Raw genomic sequence first — 20,404 nt, 5'->3', positions numbered from 1 at the left:
GGGGTGTAGAACCGGGCTATATAACAAATATACATTTTACTGTTAATATATCTTTAGTTTTGAAGTGAGCTATCCGGAAAATATATGGAAGTCAGTGGCGGATCCGGGGGGGGGGGGGGGCACAACCGGCCCGTGCCCCCCTCCCTTTTGAGAGCCATAATCAAAGTTTGTAATGTAAATATACCGTTTTTACCCAAGTGTGCCCCCCCCCCCTTTTGAAAGTAATGACCTTTTTGGGTTTTTTTTTTTTTTTGCTTGTCAAATTTTCATCGGGAAAATGTTCCCTCCCCCTTTTGAAACATCCTGGATCCGCCCCTGATGGAAGTTACTTTGGAAGGTTTTCAATCATTGTGGTAAGGATCTCCCTCTATTATTAACACACCTACACCCTCACCCACCCTCACACACACACACCCTCCCACACACACCTATATATATATGTATACACACATTTGCATATATACATATTTATTTACTTATTCAATTATTCATTTATTTATTTATTCATTTAGTCATTCATTCTCATTCATACAAGATAAAAAAAAATGATCAGCAGCTAGTCTGCTGTTCAAACCCTTCACTCGAGTTAAGGGCCTGAATTGCAGCCTACTCATGCTTTGTGTACTGAAGGCCCTCTCGCCCTGAATAGAAACAGCAAGTTTTGTATGTGCTAGTCTTTGCATGGAGACACACTTGTTGATCAAAGTTTCAATCCTGTTCTGTGCCTGCAGACTATTCAACAGCAGCTATTTTATATAATGGTCCTGATAAAAAAGTCGCCTGTTTTATCACGTTTTTTACTTCAATTCCCGAAAAATAAATAACATTTCATGTTTGTTAGAGTAGAAAGTTATTTTTAAACATACTATTTACAGTTGATACCGGAGTGTGGATTGCAAATTCAATATCAACCGGAAGTTTCTTTTATTTTCTTGATGGTGCATTCCGCGGGCAGAGCTCTATCTTGATACGGATTTCATAGCAATAGACTTTAATTTGAAATTGTAAACTTAGCTCTACTGATTATTAGAAATTCAGATATTTTTAATGTACGAATCAACAAAACGAGGATGAACTACTAGATAGCGGTCGCTTAATGATGATCGAAGAAAATTGAAATGCAGTAACGATATTTCGTGGTTAAAAGGTGCAAATGGGAGATAATGCATGTTGTCGCAAAATTAAAAATTCGGGCTTGGGTTATGAAAAAAGAATTAAGAATTATTTGGTAATCAGGTATAAACTCAGGATTTATCAAGGAGGCGAGGTAAAGGAGGGGGTGGGGCAGTCAAGTCATATTAATGGGAGGAGGGGTGTTTTCACCACTCAGGGTGAGCGTTCTCCCGAAAATGTTGTTTGAAATGTTGTTTACAAGGTATTAACCGCTCATGAGGGACACTTTCCCGTTATTCGATTACTTTCTACCAGGATCACTGCATTTCTTAAGTCCTGGACGTCAAAATAAAATTGAATGGGGCTTGTCCGGGAGTCGAACCCGGGACCTCTCGCACCCTAAGCGAGAATCATGCCACTAGACCAACAAGCCATTCTTGAATTAGGTTGAGTATATAATTCATATAGGCAAACTGTTAGAAAAATGGTGAACGTGATCTTATCAGAAAGCTAGAGGAAGGAAACGATGTAGAAATTGGTCCTATTTTGGGGGTTTGAATGAATTGTTTGTTAAAATTTGTTTCACATTGAATTAAAAAATGATTTGCATGGCTAGAGGATTGAAAATTTTGATAGTTTGAAAAACATCAACCACAAATAAGGCGCTCAAAATCTTAAAAAGCGCAGTTGATTATTTCGGAGACTACACAGGTATATAAAGATGCAATGAATAATATAAATTTATAATGATCATTCTATACTGGTTTAATCATGGACCTAAAATGGGGCCACGGTTAAATTGGGTTCCAATTTGATTAGGAGAGCAAAAAAGGGTCGGTGATGATTTGCTGTCAGATTGGAAAACAAACCAATCTCCATCTCGGGGGGGGGGGGGGGGGATATTGACATCTTTTATAGAACAATGAACAATAAAAGTATAGTGGCAGCACAGAAGGTTGGGGCTTGTCCGGGAGTCGATCCCGGGACCTCTCGCTCCCTATAAGCGAGAATCATACCACTAGACCACTGTGCACGCCGTTTTATGAAATACTAAGAACTTTTACTGTTGACATATTGAGGCTACCACCATTTCCACTTGATGCATATTCCGATGTCAAACTGTAATTTCGTGCACCCTTCCCCTAAAAAAAAGAGAGTAAAAATTGTTTCTCCTCATTGACACACTGAATAAGAAAATATGAATGCAAAAATAAAATCTTGAGATGTTGGTTTCAATCATAAACAAAATAAATTTATGAAAAATAAAGATCCTCCCCTTGCTCACTCTTAACCGATCAAGCTCTTCGGTTTCTTCATATCTAAATTCGAAAAAAATAGATCATGGGGCTTGTCCGGGAGTCGAACCCGGGACCTCTCGCACCCTAAGCGAGAATCATACCACTAGACCAACAAGCCGCTACACCTGTCACCATCAACTTCACAGTTTTTCATCTTGTTTTGCTTATGATGATAGAAAGAGAATAGCAACTGAATGCAAAATAATTATTATCCTATTTGTTAAGTACAAATTTTCATATTTTTTTAAACGCAGGATTAATGCTATTTTTCGAGAAAAAAATAAGAGAAGTGAGAGAAGGAGTTGTTTGAAATTAAGATGATTGTATTATTCTATTGATTTTTTGGCACATATAAGTACATGTAGGCCTACTAGGACTGGACTGAAATATTCAATAAAAATGGGCTTATCCGGGAGTCGAACCCGGGACCTCTCGCACACTAAGCGAGAATCATACATCTATTCCAACTGCCGTTGTTCGAAATAATGTCATTTTTTTTACAATGTAGGTTCATGATGCTACTGTACACATCACCATTTCCACTTGGTGTCTATGTGTGTGTCCGACTGTGATTTTGTGCACCCCTTCCGCCTTGAAAAATTGAATCGAAATTGTTTGTCCTCATTTTTACACTGAAGACAAAAAAAACTGTTGTAAAAATGAGACGATGGTTGTAATCTTAAAAAGAAAGAAAAAAATCACAAAAATGAACATCTTCCCCTAATGCTCACTCTTAACTGATCAAGCTCTTCGGTTTTCTTCAGATTTAAATTTGAAATAAAAAAAAATAGATCCGGGGCTTGTCCGGGAGTCGAACCCGGGACCTCTCGCACCCTAAGCGTGAATCATGCCACTAGACCAACAAGCCACAAGATGAACCAAATGTACCTTCAAAGCTATTTATTTTGTTAGGGTATTATGATAGAGAGAAATTGACAACTGAATGCATTTGTTTTCTATTTTTCAAGTAAAGAAACTTTTTGTACTCTAAAGACAAAATTAATGTTATTCATCGAAAAAAAATGACGAGTGAGAGAAGGTGTGTGCATTATTATAAAAGTAAATGTAGTATGTCTGCACAAAAGTATTTCATAAAAAGGGGCTTGTCCGGGAGTCGAACCCGGGACCTCTCGCACCCGAAGCGAGAATCATACCACTAGACCAACAAGCCAGACGTTGTCAGCGGATTACTATGATTACTCGTAAACCTTGATTCGAATCACATCTCAACTTCAAAGTATTCCAATATGTTTCGCTTATGACGATACGAAGAGATTGGCAACTGAATGCAGACCCTTTTCCTATTTGTCAAGCAAATGTTTTGTTTTTTTCAAGGCAAGTTTGAATGATAATACACTACTCAAAAAAAGTTAAGGACCACTTTTTAAAACGTACATAAAGATTTTATACAAGGTGTTTTATTTCTGGAAATACCTCAGTACAACTGTCCTAAATGTCCTTAAACACGCTGTAATCAATTTCACGCATGGGTGGTTTCAGTTGTTGCACAATGTCTCTCGCATCACTGCACATCCTGAAAAGTGGGCCCCGAGGGGTATCAGCTACCGACATGAAGTGGTAAAAACGAATGTCTGAGTGTCTTTCAGGCAGTTCAGTAACGAGTGTGACCACCTCCTGCAGCAATAACGGCTTCACAGCGCTGTCTCATGGAGCTGATGAGGCGATTGATGTCTCTGACGTCCAGTGCATCCCATGCAGCCTCCAGAGCCACACCCAGCTGCTGCAGTCCAAGTGGATGGGCTTCGAGCTGCTCGAGACTCCTCCCCATCATGTCCCAGACGTGCTCTATCGGGTTTAAGTCCGGGGACCTCGCTGGCCACTCCATACGCTCAATCCCCTGGCCCTCAAGGAACTCGGTCACCACCCTAGCTCGGTGGGCACGGGCATTGTCATCCATGAAAATGATGTTTTGTCCCACATTTTCTGCAAATGGCACCACTATAGGTTCAAGGACCTCATCCCTGTACCTCACTCCTGTCATTGCTCCCCCTGGGACCACATAGAGACGAGTACGGTTGGCGTAGGTGATGCCTCCCCACACCATGACGCTGCCTCCCCCATAACGGTCATGTTCTGCAATACAGGGGTCTGCAAATCTCTCTCCTGGTCGCCTCCAGACTCTCGAACGTCCATCATTGTGGTCAAGGGAAAATCTGCTCTCATCTGTGAACAGAACTCTACGCCATTGCTGTCTGGTCCATCTGACATGCTCCCGGGCCCAGTTGAGACGAATTCTTCTGTGAGCAGGGGTGAGTGGGACACACTGAGCTGGCCGTCTGGCATGCATATTGGCTCTGTGAAGTCGGTTACGGATTGTTTGAGTGGAAACAATCACTCCAGTTGCTGCAGCGAAGTCATTGTTGAGGCGGCGTGCACTGTGAAAGCGGTTGCGGAGGCTGAGATTCGTCAAGTAGCGATCATCTCTAGGGGTTGTCGAAACTGGTCGGCCACTGCGGGGTCTCTCGGAGTATAGCCCTGTCTCTCGGTGTCTTTGATTTGCTCTGCTAATGACACTGTGTGACACGCCCATCATTCTGGCTACTCTTCGCTGACTGAGGCCAGCTTCCAGAATCCCTAGGGCTCTGGCTACATCTGTTTCACTTAGGTGGTGTCTTGGCATTGCTGTTGTAGGCAAGTTGTTGATTGTACAGACTAAAGACGGAAAATGCTTTGGAAGACACTTGTCTTATGGCCCACTGCAATGATGCCAGAGACATCATGAAAGAACTGCATGTGTGAAATTGATGTCATTGTGTTTGATGGCATTCTGGACAGCTGTATCTTGGCATTGCTATTGTCAGCAAGTTGGTGACCGAGTTCCTTGAGGGCCAGGGGATTGAGCGTATGGAGTGGCCAGCGAGGTCCCCGGACTTAAACCCGATAGAGCACGTCTGGGACATGATGGGGAGGAGTCTCGAGCAGCTCGAAGCCCATCCACTTGGACTGCAGCAGCTGGGTGTGGCTCTGGAGGCTGCATGGGATGCACTGGACGTCAGAGACATCAATCGCCTCATCAGCTCCATGAGACAGCGCTGTGAAGCCGTTATTGCTGCAGGAGGTGGTCACACTCGTTACTGAACTGCCTGAAAGACACTCAGACATTCGTTTTTACCACTTCATGTCGGTAGCTGATACCCCTCGGGGCCCACTTTTCAGGATGTGCAGTGATGCGAGAGACATTGTGCAACAACTGAAACCACCCATGCGTGAAATTGATTACAGCGTGTTTAAGGACATTTAGGACAGTTGTACTGAGGTATTTCCAGAAATAAAACACCTTGTATAAAATCTTTATGTACGTTTTAAAAAGTGGTCCTTAACTTTTTTTGAGTAGTGTATATAAACAAGAGTTACATTTATATAGATCTAAAGCCTCATACAATAAGTTTCTTAGCGCTTTGTACATGTATTGCTCTCCCGGTCTTCGGATCCTGGCATGCCCGCGCTCAATGTATGCACTTCCTCCACTCCCTGGGAAACATTTAAATAAGAGTTCCAAGATTCATTTGCTACGGATACTTCATAGGCTTTCGCATTCTACAGGGTATCGATTTAACATCTGGGTGCAGAGTGGCCAAAAGTGGATTGACGCCTTGCCAAATGATGCGAGGCCGCGGTGGGATTCGAACGCACGACCCTCTGATTAGAAGGCGAGAAGCTTAAAAAACAAATGTTTCTTTATAGACAAAAAAAATGAAAGGAGCTCCTTGATTATATAGCTGTGGTGATTGCATTCATGTTGTTTTATTGATGGTTACGTATACGTAATGCTAAGTTCACACCAACGGCGAATGTCGCGCTTTAAATCGGCGATCAATCCGGCGTCATTTTTGTTTTCTTTTCAAAAAATTTCACGATCTCCTCAGATATGTTATGCTCTGATAAGCTCTGATACGCTCTGATACGAAGTTCGTTCCCGCTTTGGGCGACAAATTAGTTCCCGAATCGCTACGGCTTCTCACGCTTTGATGCCGATTGATCAGGATTTATTACGCTTTAAATCACGCTTTGATATGCTTTATTGCTCTTTGATAAGCTTTGATGCGCTTATCACGCTTTAAATAACGCTCTGATACGATTATCAAGCTATCTTGTGCTTTGATGGGCTCTGTTAAGGTCTGTTACGCAATTACAAAATTCGAGATTCTGATTGCATCCCGCCTCTGATCCAGAGTATATATACAGATGCAGCAGATACACGAAATCATTGCATCTTTGGCAAAAGAACAAGATATGGAAGATCAATATGTACCAGAGTATGAACCATATTATGATGTAGACATGACCTTTGTCTCCCTGCTATATAACTACATCCTAGCCCTCGAGGCAGAGGAGAGAGAGGAAGAGCAGCAAAGACAAGAGGAGTTTGAACTACCAGCAGGAGGGAGAAGACCATTCATCAGGTGCTGCTGGACCAGGACATGGCTCACAGAAGAAAGAAGACAGCAGTATATGGCCAGTACACTATCCTCTTGGACACACAACTGAGGTTAGAGGACCCTGTTGCCTTCACAAACTTCACTAGAGTGAACCCTGATGTGTCCGATGAGATCCTTGCGAGAGTGGCACCAGTCATCCAGAAGCAAGAGACTAACTACAGGCACCCTTTGTCAGCTGGCCTCAAACTGGCAATCACCTTGAGACATCTGGCCACTGGGGACAATTACAGATCACTGGCATATGGTTTCAGATGTGGTATCTCAACCATATCAGAGTTGATTCCAGGAGTGTGCAGGGCCATTGTAGAGGCGTATAAAGATGAAGTCTTCAACATACCAACCACTCCTGAAGCATGGAGCACCCTTGCCCAGCAGGTATCCCTCATGCAATTGGTGCCTTGGATGGAAAGCACATAGCCATTAAGAAGCCAGCAAACAGGCAGCCAGGCAGTCTTTACCACAACTACAAGGGGTTCTTCTCTGTACCACTGCTGGCATTGGTAGATGCAGAGTACAAGTTTATCTGGATTGAGCTGGGAGGTAAAGGACACATGTCTGACTCCCAGATATTCACAGACTCTGAGCTCTTCGAATGCCTAGAAGATGGGTCCATAGGGCTGCCCCCACCATGCCCTCTCCCTGGAGAAAATCAGCCTGATATTCCCTACTTCATCCTGGGTGACGATGCTTTTGCCCTGAAGAGCTACATGATGAAGCCATACATTAGAAGAGGGATGACAGATGAACAGAGGATCTGCAACTACATGATCTCAAGGGGGAAATGAGTGGTGGAGAATGCCTTTGGCATCATGGCCAACAAGTTCCATTGCCTGTTGGGAACACTGGAACAGAAGGTAGATAACGTCAGAGATTTGGTGGACCACGAAGATGAGGAGCACAACTTCGCAACAGGGACCTGGAGAGATGGACCTCACTGAGAAGATGTTCCGCAACCACATGCAAGGGGAAACCTCGCCACTGTGGATGCCAGACATCAGAGAGATCATCTCAGAGAATACTTCGTCTCTCCAGTTGGTGCTGTTGACTGGCAATAAAGACTCGCTGGGGTGGTACTTCCTGATTGAGTTAAGAAAGGAGTGGCTCAGATATCGTCAGAAGCAGATGATGAAGATAAAGACTTTTGTGTCTGGAAATAAGAACATTCTCCCATATGCACACTGTTTATTTTCAATATAAGTTTGAAATAATTTTTGTATTATGTGTACTTGTGAAGATGTTATTATTATTATTGATATTATTGTAGTTGTTGTGTATTTCATCTGCTTGTAAAAATATAAATACAGACTTTATTGATTTTTTTTACCCATGAAAATCAGATAATACTACTATTGTAAATCAGGAGTAAAAATGTAAAGGAATCAAGTGGCAGAATTTGAAATTTAGATATGTGCGATAAAAGATCTTTAAAATACGCAATTTTTGTTAAATTGATTATTACAAATTATTACAAATTGATTTTCTTACTAATTAAAAAATTAGTAATAAAATCAATTTTATATGTGGGAGCGTACAAAGTGTCACCGCTTTGAACCAAGCTCTCTTAAACTCTTTTAAGCTTTCCTACGACTTTGTTAAGTTTTGTGACGCTTTGATAAGCTTTAATACGCTCTCCCCGCTTTACGCAATCCGTGACAGATCGCTTCAAATTTGTAAACAGTTTAAAATGTTTTGGCGCTCTTGCCGAATGTCCCGAATTGCTCAAAGCTTTCTCATGCTCGATTACGGTCTTTACGCTTTAATTAAGCTTTGTTACGCTTTGCCGCCGCTTTGCACGCCGCTTTAAAGCGCCATCAAAGCGCTGTTGGTGTAAACTTTGCATAAATATTGTACGACTAAAAACGAAATAGGCCATAAAAAAGGGGCTTGTCCGGGAGTCGAACCCGGGACCTCTCGCACCCTAAGCGAGAATCATGCCACTAGACCAACAAGCCACGAGATGAACCAAGTATACCTTCAAAGCTATTTATTTTGTTAGGGTATTATGATAGAGAGAAATTGACACCTGAATGCATTTGTTTTCTATTTTCAAGTAAAGATACTTTTTATACTCTAAAGACAAAATTAATGTTATTTATCGAAAAAAAATGACAAGTGAGAGAAGGTGTGTGCATAATTATAAAAGTAAATGTAGTACGACTGCACAAAAGTATTTCATAAAAAGGGGCTTCACCGGGAATCGAACCCGGGACCTCTCGCACCCGAAGCGAGAATCATACCACTAGACCAACAAGCCAGACGTTGTCAGCGGATTACTATGATTACTCGTTAACATTGATTCGAATCATATTATCTAAACTTCAAAGTATTCAATTTGTTTCGCTTATGACGATACGAAGAGATTGGCAACTGAATGCAGACCCTTTTCCTATTTGTCAAGCACATGTTTTTTTTTTTTCAAGGCAAGTTTGAATAATAATATATTAACAATAGTCACATTTATATAGATCTAAAGCTTTATACAATAAGTTTCTTAGCGCTTTGTACATGTATTGCTATCCCGATATTCGGATCCTGGCATGTCCGCGCTCAATGTATGCACTTTCTCCACTCCCTGGGAAACATTTCAATAAGAGTTCCAAAATTCATTTGCTACAAATACTTCATAGGCTTTCGCATTCTACAGGGTGTCGATTTAACTTCTGGGTGCAGAGTGGCAAAAAGTGGATTGACGCCTTGCCAAATGATGCGAGGCCGCGGTGGGATTCGAACGCACGACCCTCTGATTAGAAGGCGAGAGGCTTAACTGCTACACCACGACGCTTCCAAAATAAATGTTTCTTTATAGACAAAAAAAATGAAAGGAGCTGCTTGATTATATAGCTGTGGTGATTGCATTCATTTTCTTTTCGTTGAGGGTTGCATATACGAAAATTATGTATGACTAAAAACAAAATAGGCCATAAAAAAGGGGCTTGTCCGGGAGTCGAACCCGGGACCTCTCGCACCCGAAGCGAGAATCATACCACTAGACCAACAAGCCAGTTGGTGCATAGACGTATTACGATATATTTTGTAAACCTTGATTACAAGTTCACAGAGATTTTTCAGGGCGGAGCCAGGTTCGGACAGGGGTGACCACCAAGCAGTTTTTCAACTGATTAGGAAATAAGGGGAAAGTCAGAGAAGGGGGAGCGGAAAATAAGAATAAGAGAAAGAAACACGAAAGAGGAAAATACTGAAATGGCATAGTTTATAACTATTGAATTAATCATATGAATGCATGTTTCTTCTTCCTTTAAAAAAAAATACAAATCTAGATTATTCCTCCCCAATCAAAGTGCGCTGGTGCAAACCCTTGTATATTTCACTTGGAAGCAAACTCGGGTACCGTTTCATAAAGCTGTTCGTAAGTTAAGAGCGACTTTAAGAACGACTGGTGAACCATTCTTACGCGCTAAACCATTGCCGCCAATGAACATTTACCACAAGAAAGGATCACCAGTCGTTCTTAAAGTCGCTCAACTTACGCACAGCTTTATGAAACACCCACCAGCTAAAAATTAGCCGTGTACATACCGTGCAGAGGCGTAAAATTAGCCAAAAATTATGAAGGGGCAGATATGGCGTATCGGGCAAAATTTCAACATTTTTATTACAAAAATCACATTTTGTGATAGATTTTGACAAAATGTTCAAAAAACATATCATATTTCACCATTTTCTCTTCCTTTTCTTTCATTTTCTCTCTTTTGTTCTTGGTCGTGATTTTTTTTTTCGCGGATAACTCTAACCTTTTTTTTGTCACACCGTAACCCTAATTCACTACTTACCATTTTAAATAGGGAATTGCAGTCTGTTCAGACATGGATTCAAGCAAACAAGTTGTCACTCAATGTAAACAAAACAAATGTTATGCTTTTCAGCAACTCTTTGAATTCTTTGCCGGACCGTGTAATTATAAACAATGTTAATTTGCAACAAGTTGATTCTACCAAATTTCTCGGTCTTTACATTGATCATGAATTATCATGGAAATGCCAAATTGATTATATATGTAAGATATCTTCTCGAAACACTGGCATTCTGAATAAACTAAAATATTTTTTCCCTGATCACATTTTAAAAACATTATATTGCACACTTGTTTTATCCCATATGAATTATGGAATACTGACCTGGGGTAATTGCAATACAGCCTTAATTGATAAAATATTCACGATACAAAAAACGAGCAATTAGGGTGGTTAATCAAGTTGGTTTTTATTCCCATACAATCCATTATTTTTCCAAAATAAAGTACTCAAAATTTCTGATATATATGCATTTCAAGTTGGTATATTTATTTTTCAGCTTTAAAAAAAATGAATTGCCCGATATATTTGCTTCTATTTTTCAAAGGAACAATCTAATCCACGCATATCCCATCCGGCTAAGTGACTCCTATCACCTTCCGCGTACTCGCACTCTCTTTGCTCAACGAACAATTGCATTTGAAGGGCCCAGGTTTTGGAACGATCTTCCCCATGATACGGTACAAAGTGCCTCACTTAATATATTCAAACGTAAATTGAAAGCGATGCTTATCAATTCTTATAATTTCCCTGTGTAAACTTGTATATACAAGTACTTTGTTAATACGCTCTGGCTGAGTAATGAGTAATAAATAATAGTCATAGAGTGGCAGACTCTTTTTGTGTATTCCTTACATATCCACAATTGTCACATTTTGGCATTACTTTATTATAATCAATTTACTTACCTGTCCTCTCCTACTCATTAAGACTGATATTTTTTCTGGATCCTGCAGACTTAACAAGCTTTGCTTTTTATGCAGGTTCCCTCATATTTCACTCTTTTAAATTGTCTCTAATTCCAAATCGCTATTTTCTTTAATTTGAATTAATTGTTATGCCTTGTCTGATTTGTATTCTCGTGAGTTTTCTGATATTGTTGTCATATTGTTTTTTTTACTTGTGAAATATGTAAAATAAAGTCAAATCCAATCAAATAAAAAAAAAACCCAAGCCCCCTCACAAGATCCGTATTCAGATAATAGTTCCGTTTAATAGTAAGTGGTTCCGGTATTATCATGTTGTTTCCTGAGGGATTAGGAACAAGTATATAGTAGTACTTTGAATTCAGTTTGAGCCCAGCACTCGCTCTTACATCCGACAAACGTTCAACAGTGTTCAATGTGTAATATTAAAATATACCGAAATTTAAAAAGTATACATAAACCAGTTGAATGTCATTAGTAAACAGTTAACCTCTTTACAAGTGATATTCAAGTGTCATCCTTATGGAGAAAGCGGTTATGAAACGGGGATAGTGCATTTCATGTTACCTTTCCCCATGAGCACAATTTTTGTTATTATACTGTCATTTCCAACCTTGATCACTCTATGCAAGTGCAGAGGTTATTAATAATGATAATAATAATGATATACAAAATGTATAAAGCGTTTATACGAAAGTTGCAAAGCGCTAAGAAAGAAGGGCAAAAAAAAAAGAATACAAGATATCTCAGTAAAAGAACAACAAAGAAACTGATAGTGAAAACACCATTACGAAACAATAATTATGCGTACAATTAAAGAAATAATCGTTATATATACATATATATATATACAACTTATTGGTGTTAAAATGCTCTATACATGAATATTTTGAATTAAAAGAGCTTCTAGCACATTAATACCTTGATTATGTTTATTTAAATGATTCATCATGAAGATTTGTATGTACAAATTACAGGATTTCACAAGGAATTTTACATATTGGAAACTCACATTCAATAAAAATCTGCCGCTTACAAACAGTCCAAGTGAATGCCAATAGGAGCACTTTATACGTTAATGAGGTTTGTATATTTTTTAAGCGAACTCGATTAATATACCATATTTCTTTCTTTATGACATAAACTATGATAATAAACCATATTTAGCCACTTTATCTAATCATTCGTCAAGGACTAGGGCAAGTAGACGCAGATGTATTGCTTGTTTTTTTTTTTTTAAGCAATACCATCTGAGAGATGATATTCATAATGAGGCCGATTCTTTTGAAAATGAATTTGCCCCTACGAATTATTAGAACGTCATTCCACGGTACTCCATATATTTATAGTAGATACCCTTTTTCTTTCTGCTTGTAATGCCGTTAATTTATCTTTTGAAAATGACGATTTTGACCTTTATTCTGAATATGATAAGTGAGCTTATTCCCAAATGTTGATTCCTCATTTCTGCACGAACAATGTAATTGACCCTCTCGATGAATTATATTGTATGCCCACTTAATGATTGAGCGGTTGTCCGTTTTTTATTCATTTACGTAGTTTTTTTCCTCTTTGATAGATGCCCCTTTTAAAATCCGACAACTGTCTCCTCTTCACTTTCATTCATGATAATAGGGGGTTTTCACATCGCGATGCAGAACGGGTTCAATAACGCAACAAATATATTGAAAATACCCGTCGAGTGACAACAGACAGCTGGGAGTTCTTTGTCGAAAATTGGTGAATAAAAACAGCAGCTTTGCCCTGGACTCTGGACAAACAACATATTTGAGATTTTTCGTCAGCCCCGAAAGTTAGGATGAAACTGCTCTTCCAGTTGACCAATTTTCGACAAAGACTTCACAGCTGTTCTTTGCCATTTGACAGGCATTTTCCAATACATTTCGTGTGTTCTTGAATCCGTCGTATTATGTAATATATATATATATATATCTTTCATTTAAATATTATGTGAAAGAAATGGATGAAGAGAACAATGGTAGGCGTAGCTTAAATCAAGGTTCCCCAGAGCTATCTACCCTTTGGAAAAATTGGTGATGCCGAAAAAATGTCTCTGCCTGGAATCGAACCCGGGCCCCCAGCTTTGAACGCCGGTGCCTCAGATTTATAAATATATATATATATATATTTATATTTTTACACACACACACACACATATATATATATATTGTCACGCCGACGAAACCGACTTCAGAATGGCCGATGGTATGTCGTTGGTAATAACGTAATAACCACTGATAACCCTTGTCGGCTTGTCGGTCTGGAGTCCTTTTTGCACGTGTGACTGTTGCGTTAGAAACTGAGAAATAGCATGCCTGTTGTAGCATATATACATGTAGTTCCAAATGATAACAAGGCTTCCAAATACACATGTAGTATATTCATTTAAAATCAATCCGTAATGAAAGAAGACAGCGCCCAATATACTCTGAAAACCACAGGCGGATCCAGGGGGCACACCCGTCCTGTGCCCCCTTTTGAGAGGCACAAAAATTTGTAATGTAAAAATGCCGTTAAAAGTGTGCACCCCCCCCCCCTCTTTAGAAAGTGAAGACCTTTTTTTGCTTGTCATTTGTTTTCGTGGACGAAATCGCCTATGGGTTACAATCCCCCCTTTTTTTTGGGGTTGTTAGATTTTTCCTCTGGAAAATATGCCCCCCCCCCCCTTTCGAAAAATCCTGGATCCGCCCCTGTCTGAAACCCAAGATCATTGAAGGAAAATTTGTGTTATTTCATTCTCGATTTTTTTTCAAATATAGGATGGCGTATAGCATTCATTTCTGTGATGATAAGTTCTTATCATTATGAGGGAGTTACTACAACGCCATACCACACAGTAGGCATATTAAGGAGGATGGGCGGCATTTTCGTTCTCTCGCTATACAGTAGGCATGAATTGTCAGAGAGTTTTTAATTTTCATTATATATCCAGAACTTAGGCACGTTGAAATATTGTTGCAAATATAAAAGAACCCATAGGCCTTTCGATGCCACACAGTGCTGTTTGTGCCCTTCTTTTTTTATACCCCGAACGTCCCTTTTTTTTTTTCCAGAAAGGTGACAATTTTTTCTTGATGCCCCTTCAATTCTAAAGACCATCACCAACCCCAGCCGATAGATCACAATGTACCACACTTCTTTACATAACCATCCAGTAGCTTTATATGCATTTAAGTGGTTCTATGCCGATATCACTCGAACTTTCACGTCCAATATGTCATTCGATTATGGCATCGGTTTACTGAACATAAATATAATTAGATGGCTGTAATCTACTCAATGTGTACAGCTAATGAAATTATAGGAGCCTTTCTCATTCGATGCTCTAGGTCCGTTGCGTCATCTCTGAACACTGTTTATCTTGGCCGACTTGGCAAATTAAACTCTCTCTGCAATATGGTTTCTCATTTTCACTTGCACATACCCCAAGAAGCTAAAGCGATTTTCATTTATATTTGTAAAGCCTAAAATAATCCAACCACGCTCAGTCGATTAATGATTTTATAAGGCATGTTAACCAAACTTAAGGTTGTCATCATTAGGTCGTTAGGATCATTTTAAACATTGAAAGGTAACTTTCTCGATTTCCAATCTTTCCTGGAATGCCATTCTTTAAAAATTAAAGGAGAAGGTAATCATAATGTCATCTACAACTACGTAATACACTACAAATGAAGGGGTTGGGGACTTAGGGTTGTATTTCCCCCATTCAAAATAGACTAATCTTTCCTTTATCCCTCCCCAAAAAGCACCGCTACCCAAACAATAAAGAGAAACGGAAGGGAAACAAAGGAATATTTACAAAAAATACATTTCTTTTTTGTGTGTGTGTTTGGAGGAGGCCAATTATTCCCCATAGACCTTGCTCCTTGCTATGCCCCCTTAATCATTGGACTAATTACGTCCTTATCACTTTTCACAACTTGTCAAATCTACAGTGCAGTTAATTAGGTTTTAATCCAGGATTCTCACGAATTGATATATTGATATATTCATATTCCACAAATCCTCAAAGTACATTTCATAATAAATCATTTTTACAATGAAAAGATGCATCAACTTAGGAGTTTTGATAGATGAAGAACTGAAATGGTCAAAACAAATTGAAAATGTATGTAAACTTACTCAGAAAAGTATTGGCATAATAAAGAGAGCGAAAAGTTATTTGCCTGTGCAGTCCTTAAAGTTGCTTTATAACAGTTTAGTGTTGCCAAGATTTGATTACTGTTCTGCTGTATGGTCGAATAGATTTCAATCCCATACAATTAAGCTGCAAAAAATTCAGAAGAGGGCTGCAAGAATAATATTGAGCAAGACATACGACACACCGTCGGCTGATTTGTTCGCAAGTCTTAGACAACGATTTGAGCTCAGTCGCGTTTTGATGATATAAAAATGTGTTCATAATTTAGCACCTTCTTACCTTCAGGTAAACTTAACCAATCCAAATGATGTACATGAACATCATACCAGACAGAGAGACAGTGGATATTTACGCGTGCCCAAGTTTCGCACTGATTGTTATAAGTGTAGTCCAATTGTTTCTTAAATATTTAAATGGAATAAGCTTGATAATTCAATTAGAACAGCTCCTTCTGTCATTTCATTTAAGAGAATGTTTAGAAGAACTTGTAATTTATTAATAACTTGCGGTACATCCATTGTTGTGCGTATTTTGTGTTAGCATAACATTGATGATTTGGTGTATATTATCAGTATTTTCAAGATGTCGTTCTTAGTTAATTTGATATATTGATATTTGATTCTACGTCAAACGAGTGCCCGTCTGCGTTTTGTTTGCTGCTAAGTTTGTTAGTGTTTCGTTTTACATTCAAATCGTAATGTGAATCTTAATGCCGTAACATTCTGTACATACGTTATGCATTTTTTGAATATGTTTATGGTTATTCAGGGCCCCATGGAAGACCACTACTTATTGGTGAATGGGCTACCCTGTCAAAATATCAGAAATAAATAAATAAAAAAAACTGCATAACATATGCAGGGTTGAAAAGTATGAAAAAAGTGGATGGGTCTACTGAAAAGCAAAGCGTGTAAGATGTATCACTTTGTTATTAGTATTTATGATTTGCTAGATATAAAATAACTTATAAAAACCAATCTGGTTAGGCGGAAGCCAACAAATTTAGGGTGGAGGTTGTTCACATATAGAGTAGAAATCGAAATATCTATATCTGTGTAAAAAGATTTGTAACCATAGTGAGACTGTTCCTGGGATTGATTGGCTGACGTCACAATGAAGTAACCATGTGGACTAATGTATGCTAAACCGATGCAATATGTTGTTTGATGCTGAGAATAGATGAAGACATGATTATTTGCCGAGATATCTATCAAACTTCACTTTTGTTGAGTCTTTTTCTGAATTGGTAAAGAAGTGACGCATAACATTACCCCATTCGCATGGGTTATATCATTTTGCTGTGTTCTAGCAGTTGGTCTAATTCTGCACAGGCTAATCCCCTGGCATATACAGATGGGGGAGGGGATCCGGGGGCCGTGCCCCCAAAAGTTTTATAAGCAAGAGAATAAAAAGAGAAACGGAAAGAAAAGGAAAGGAAAGAAGATGAAATACGACACTAATTTCTGAATAGTTTATTTTCTGAATAGTATTTTTATTTTTAAAACATCTATCACGAAAATTGAATTTTCGTATTGAAAATTACAGTTTCTTTTTCTTGTTCGCACGCCGTTTTATTTACTACCCCCGTCCCCCCCCCCATATGGAAATCGCTGGGGCCCTCATTATTTCCAAGTCATTAGGTCTACTATCAGTTTAATCTATTCGTGGTTTTGTGCACAATACATTTGGTCTAATTTAGTCTACCATTTTAGTTTTTTAAATATGAAATTGTTTCATAAACATTTTAATTTTCATCGTACCATACTAGTCTAAATGGTTTTAGATCAAGTGTATGTCAGACGAAATAGGAGTAGCGTAAGTGGAATTAGACGAAATGATAGAGTAGACAACGTAACGTTTAGAACAAAGGGTTATTAGACGAAGTGGTTGTTGACAGAATGGAATTAGACCGTATGGAATTAGACCAAATGGGCGGTAGACAAAGTGCTTGGAGACCACTCGATAATGCACCATTCACATACGCCAAATTTCCACAAAAAAGCCGCAAAATCCTGAGGTCTTTTGACGGATGGAATCCTTTTTTTTTTGCGTGTGAACGGGAACTTTGGGAAGTGCTTACCGAATAATCGATTCCTTCAAACAGACGTAGTTTTCCAATGTGTCACATGGTAACATTGCTTTCAAGTGGTTGGTATATTACTTCATCCCATAATCCGTCAAAATACATTGGCCCGTATTCTGAAGTCAGGTTTAACTTAGACCATGGTCTACTGTACTAAAATTATGGGAAGCCAAAAATTCAAAAATTATGTTCATATTGTACATTTCTTATGTTTACTATTTTGTTTCCTTTTACTTTCATAATGAAGAAAAATACCTCTGTAATCATTCCCAAACAATTATGAACAATTTGAAAGTCAAATGAATTAATAAATTGGATGTGTACTGTTAAGGATTTGTGCCCCAATTGGCTCTCCATACTTAAACCACAACTTAAAACCAGGGTTTAATTTAAACCTGAGTTCAGAATACGGGCTATTGGGTGATTTCAAGAGCGGTGTTGAAATCTGGTGTTGGTGTTGTGACAACACCGAACGTGAAATCACCCATTCACCAGCTGCCTTTCGAGAAGATCGCGTGACTATAAAGTATTATGCATTGTTACGTAATAGCGGTGCGCGCATATATAAACCAAGTTAGAGAATTAGAAAGAAGACTGTAAACAAACGAAAACTATATTTTCATTTTTTTATTAGGATTTTTGAAACAAAATCTCACGACTGGACGCTCTATAAGGGCTAAAACCTGAAACGAGGTAAGTTTACCTCTATTTGTAAATATTTGTAAATATGGATAATCCTATTCAATTTGTTTTTTTTTCCCCAAAAAACATAAACAAGTTATTCATTCAAATTCGTAAATGCACCTGCAAACGTTAAAAACCGCATCAAAACACTCGAATGATGACTGCATGAATACATGTCCTGTTGATCGTTGTTTAGGTGTTAATAGAAATCTCGTTGAAATTTGAGTTAGACCAATTTCTTCAACTTTTTTTATTACTAAATGATGACTAAGACTAAGAATTTTGTCATTTTAAAACTTCAACATAGCATCCAATCATGAGAAAGTCACAAGAGATGAACGGGAGCGAGAGAAAGAGAGAGAGAGAGAGAGAGAGAGGGGGGGCAGAGAGGATGGGATGGGAAAGATATAAAGTGAAAATAGGGGGAGGGGAGAAAAGAGAGAGAGAGAGAAAAATAGAGTGGTACACAGCAAAAACTGCGGTGTTAACCGGTGTACATAGAGGACCACACCAGTTATTTTACACCGGTGTTAAATTGACAGTGTTAGTTTAGCACATATAGGTGTTATTGCAACACCTTTGGTTGTTACATGTACACTCTTTGGTGTTATATTCAATCTCTAGGGTGTAATTTTAACACCAGAGGGTGTGGTCCTCTATTAACACCCACTGGTGTCAGTATTAACACCACAGTTTTTACAGAGTAGATAGAAATTAAGAGAGAGAGAGAGAGAATTTTGAAGTTGACTACCTGGCAATTGCTTCATATCTACGATTGAAAGCAAAATAATTATGCTCATGTTTATTTCATCGAGTATTAAAGAGCTTCTTTTTTATTTCTATGAGGCAATCGTACTATGGTAAGCCTATTAATACGGACTGCAATATACTATAATCATGATAATACGGAATTTAATCGGATTACTGCTAACCAATAGGTAAAAGGAAAAAAAAATCAGAAATAATACTTCTGACATCTTATTGCGATCTACTTCTTTTGTGTCCAACGCTTCCTGATCATAGTGCTACTACAATAATTATGAATTATTTTTCAATAATGCTGTATTTGTCGTGGCAAGCTTCGTGAAGGATCACATTCTAGAGGAACTCTTCCCATAACGCTTTTGAAATTTGTTGATAGGAAACGGTGTTATAGAACGAAATATAAATATCGTTATATTGATGAAATTTCACCCCAAAATAACACCCCCCCCCCCTAACAAAAAAGAAAATGATCAACTGACTAGGTATGGTGACCAAGGATATTTTTGCCTTGTCTTCATCCATAAAATGCTGATCTGAAAAAAAATACTTCAATAATAATTATGAAGTGCCAAGTATTCTTGGTTTTCACTGCGTTCAGATGGGGGGGGGGGGGGGTGGCCTTACGACCAAGAGGGGGGGGGGGGCAGAAAAAAAAGGAGGAAAAGAAAAGGATTTTTTTTTGCTCGTTAAGATAGCATCTTTTTAGAAATATCCACCATACCAGGCCCCTCATTTATTTTATCATTTTTTTATCTTTTACGCATTACGTTACTATTGGTAAGCTTCGGATTACATTTACTGGGCAGTCTATCATTCAACGCTAAACTTAACACTCTAAAGGGGTGAAATGAGGTCGTTATTCTGGTTCTGAAGGCAATCATTTTAACCAGGTTTATCGGTGAAACGACAAGGGTTGAAATGAGGTCATTATTTCGATCAATCCCGCCCAACTACCCGACTTTATTTCATAATCTTCATCCCTTGATGTTAAACCCTATTTCGTGGATGTAGGCTCTTTCATTAGACTCGTGACTGACGTATTTTCGTTGCATTTGGGTCAGGGATCTGCGTCGAGGATCAAGGGAGCCCGGTGTCCAA

The 20,404-nt window shown here is 38.7% G+C and overlaps 7 non-coding genes across 7 annotated transcripts; all 7 read right to left on the bottom strand.

Annotated features, from left to right (window-relative positions):
- Positions 1–1,474: 1,474 nt before the first annotated feature.
- TRNAP-AGG (transfer RNA proline (anticodon AGG)) lies at positions 1,475–1,546 on the bottom strand. The gene has a single exon. It is a non-coding gene; the product is annotated as a tRNA-Pro (tRNA).
- Positions 1,547–2,457: 911 nt separating this feature from the next.
- Positions 2,458–2,529, bottom strand: TRNAP-AGG (transfer RNA proline (anticodon AGG)). The gene has a single exon. It is a non-coding gene; the product is annotated as a tRNA-Pro (tRNA).
- A 678-nt stretch (positions 2,530–3,207) lies between these two features.
- On the bottom strand, positions 3,208–3,279 carry TRNAP-AGG (transfer RNA proline (anticodon AGG)). The gene has a single exon. It is a non-coding gene; the product is annotated as a tRNA-Pro (tRNA).
- Positions 3,280–3,510: 231 nt separating this feature from the next.
- TRNAP-CGG (transfer RNA proline (anticodon CGG)) lies at positions 3,511–3,582 on the bottom strand. The gene has a single exon. It is a non-coding gene; the product is annotated as a tRNA-Pro (tRNA).
- A 5,169-nt stretch (positions 3,583–8,751) lies between these two features.
- TRNAP-AGG (transfer RNA proline (anticodon AGG)) lies at positions 8,752–8,823 on the bottom strand. Its single transcript has one exon. It is a non-coding gene; the product is annotated as a tRNA-Pro (tRNA).
- Positions 8,824–9,053: 230 nt separating this feature from the next.
- On the bottom strand, positions 9,054–9,125 carry TRNAP-CGG (transfer RNA proline (anticodon CGG)). The gene has a single exon. It is a non-coding gene; the product is annotated as a tRNA-Pro (tRNA).
- Positions 9,126–9,800: 675 nt separating this feature from the next.
- TRNAP-CGG (transfer RNA proline (anticodon CGG)) lies at positions 9,801–9,872 on the bottom strand. Its single transcript has one exon. It is a non-coding gene; the product is annotated as a tRNA-Pro (tRNA).
- Positions 9,873–20,404: the final 10,532 nt, after the last annotated feature.

Source organism: Lytechinus pictus, chromosome 14 (genome assembly GCF_037042905.1).
Source record: "Lytechinus pictus isolate F3 Inbred chromosome 14, Lp3.0, whole genome shotgun sequence".
Taxonomy (NCBI): Eukaryota; Metazoa; Echinodermata; class Echinoidea; order Temnopleuroida; family Toxopneustidae; genus Lytechinus; species Lytechinus pictus.
The sequence above is the reverse complement of the archived record's forward strand: the minus strand, read 5'-3'. Positions and strand labels throughout refer to the sequence as shown.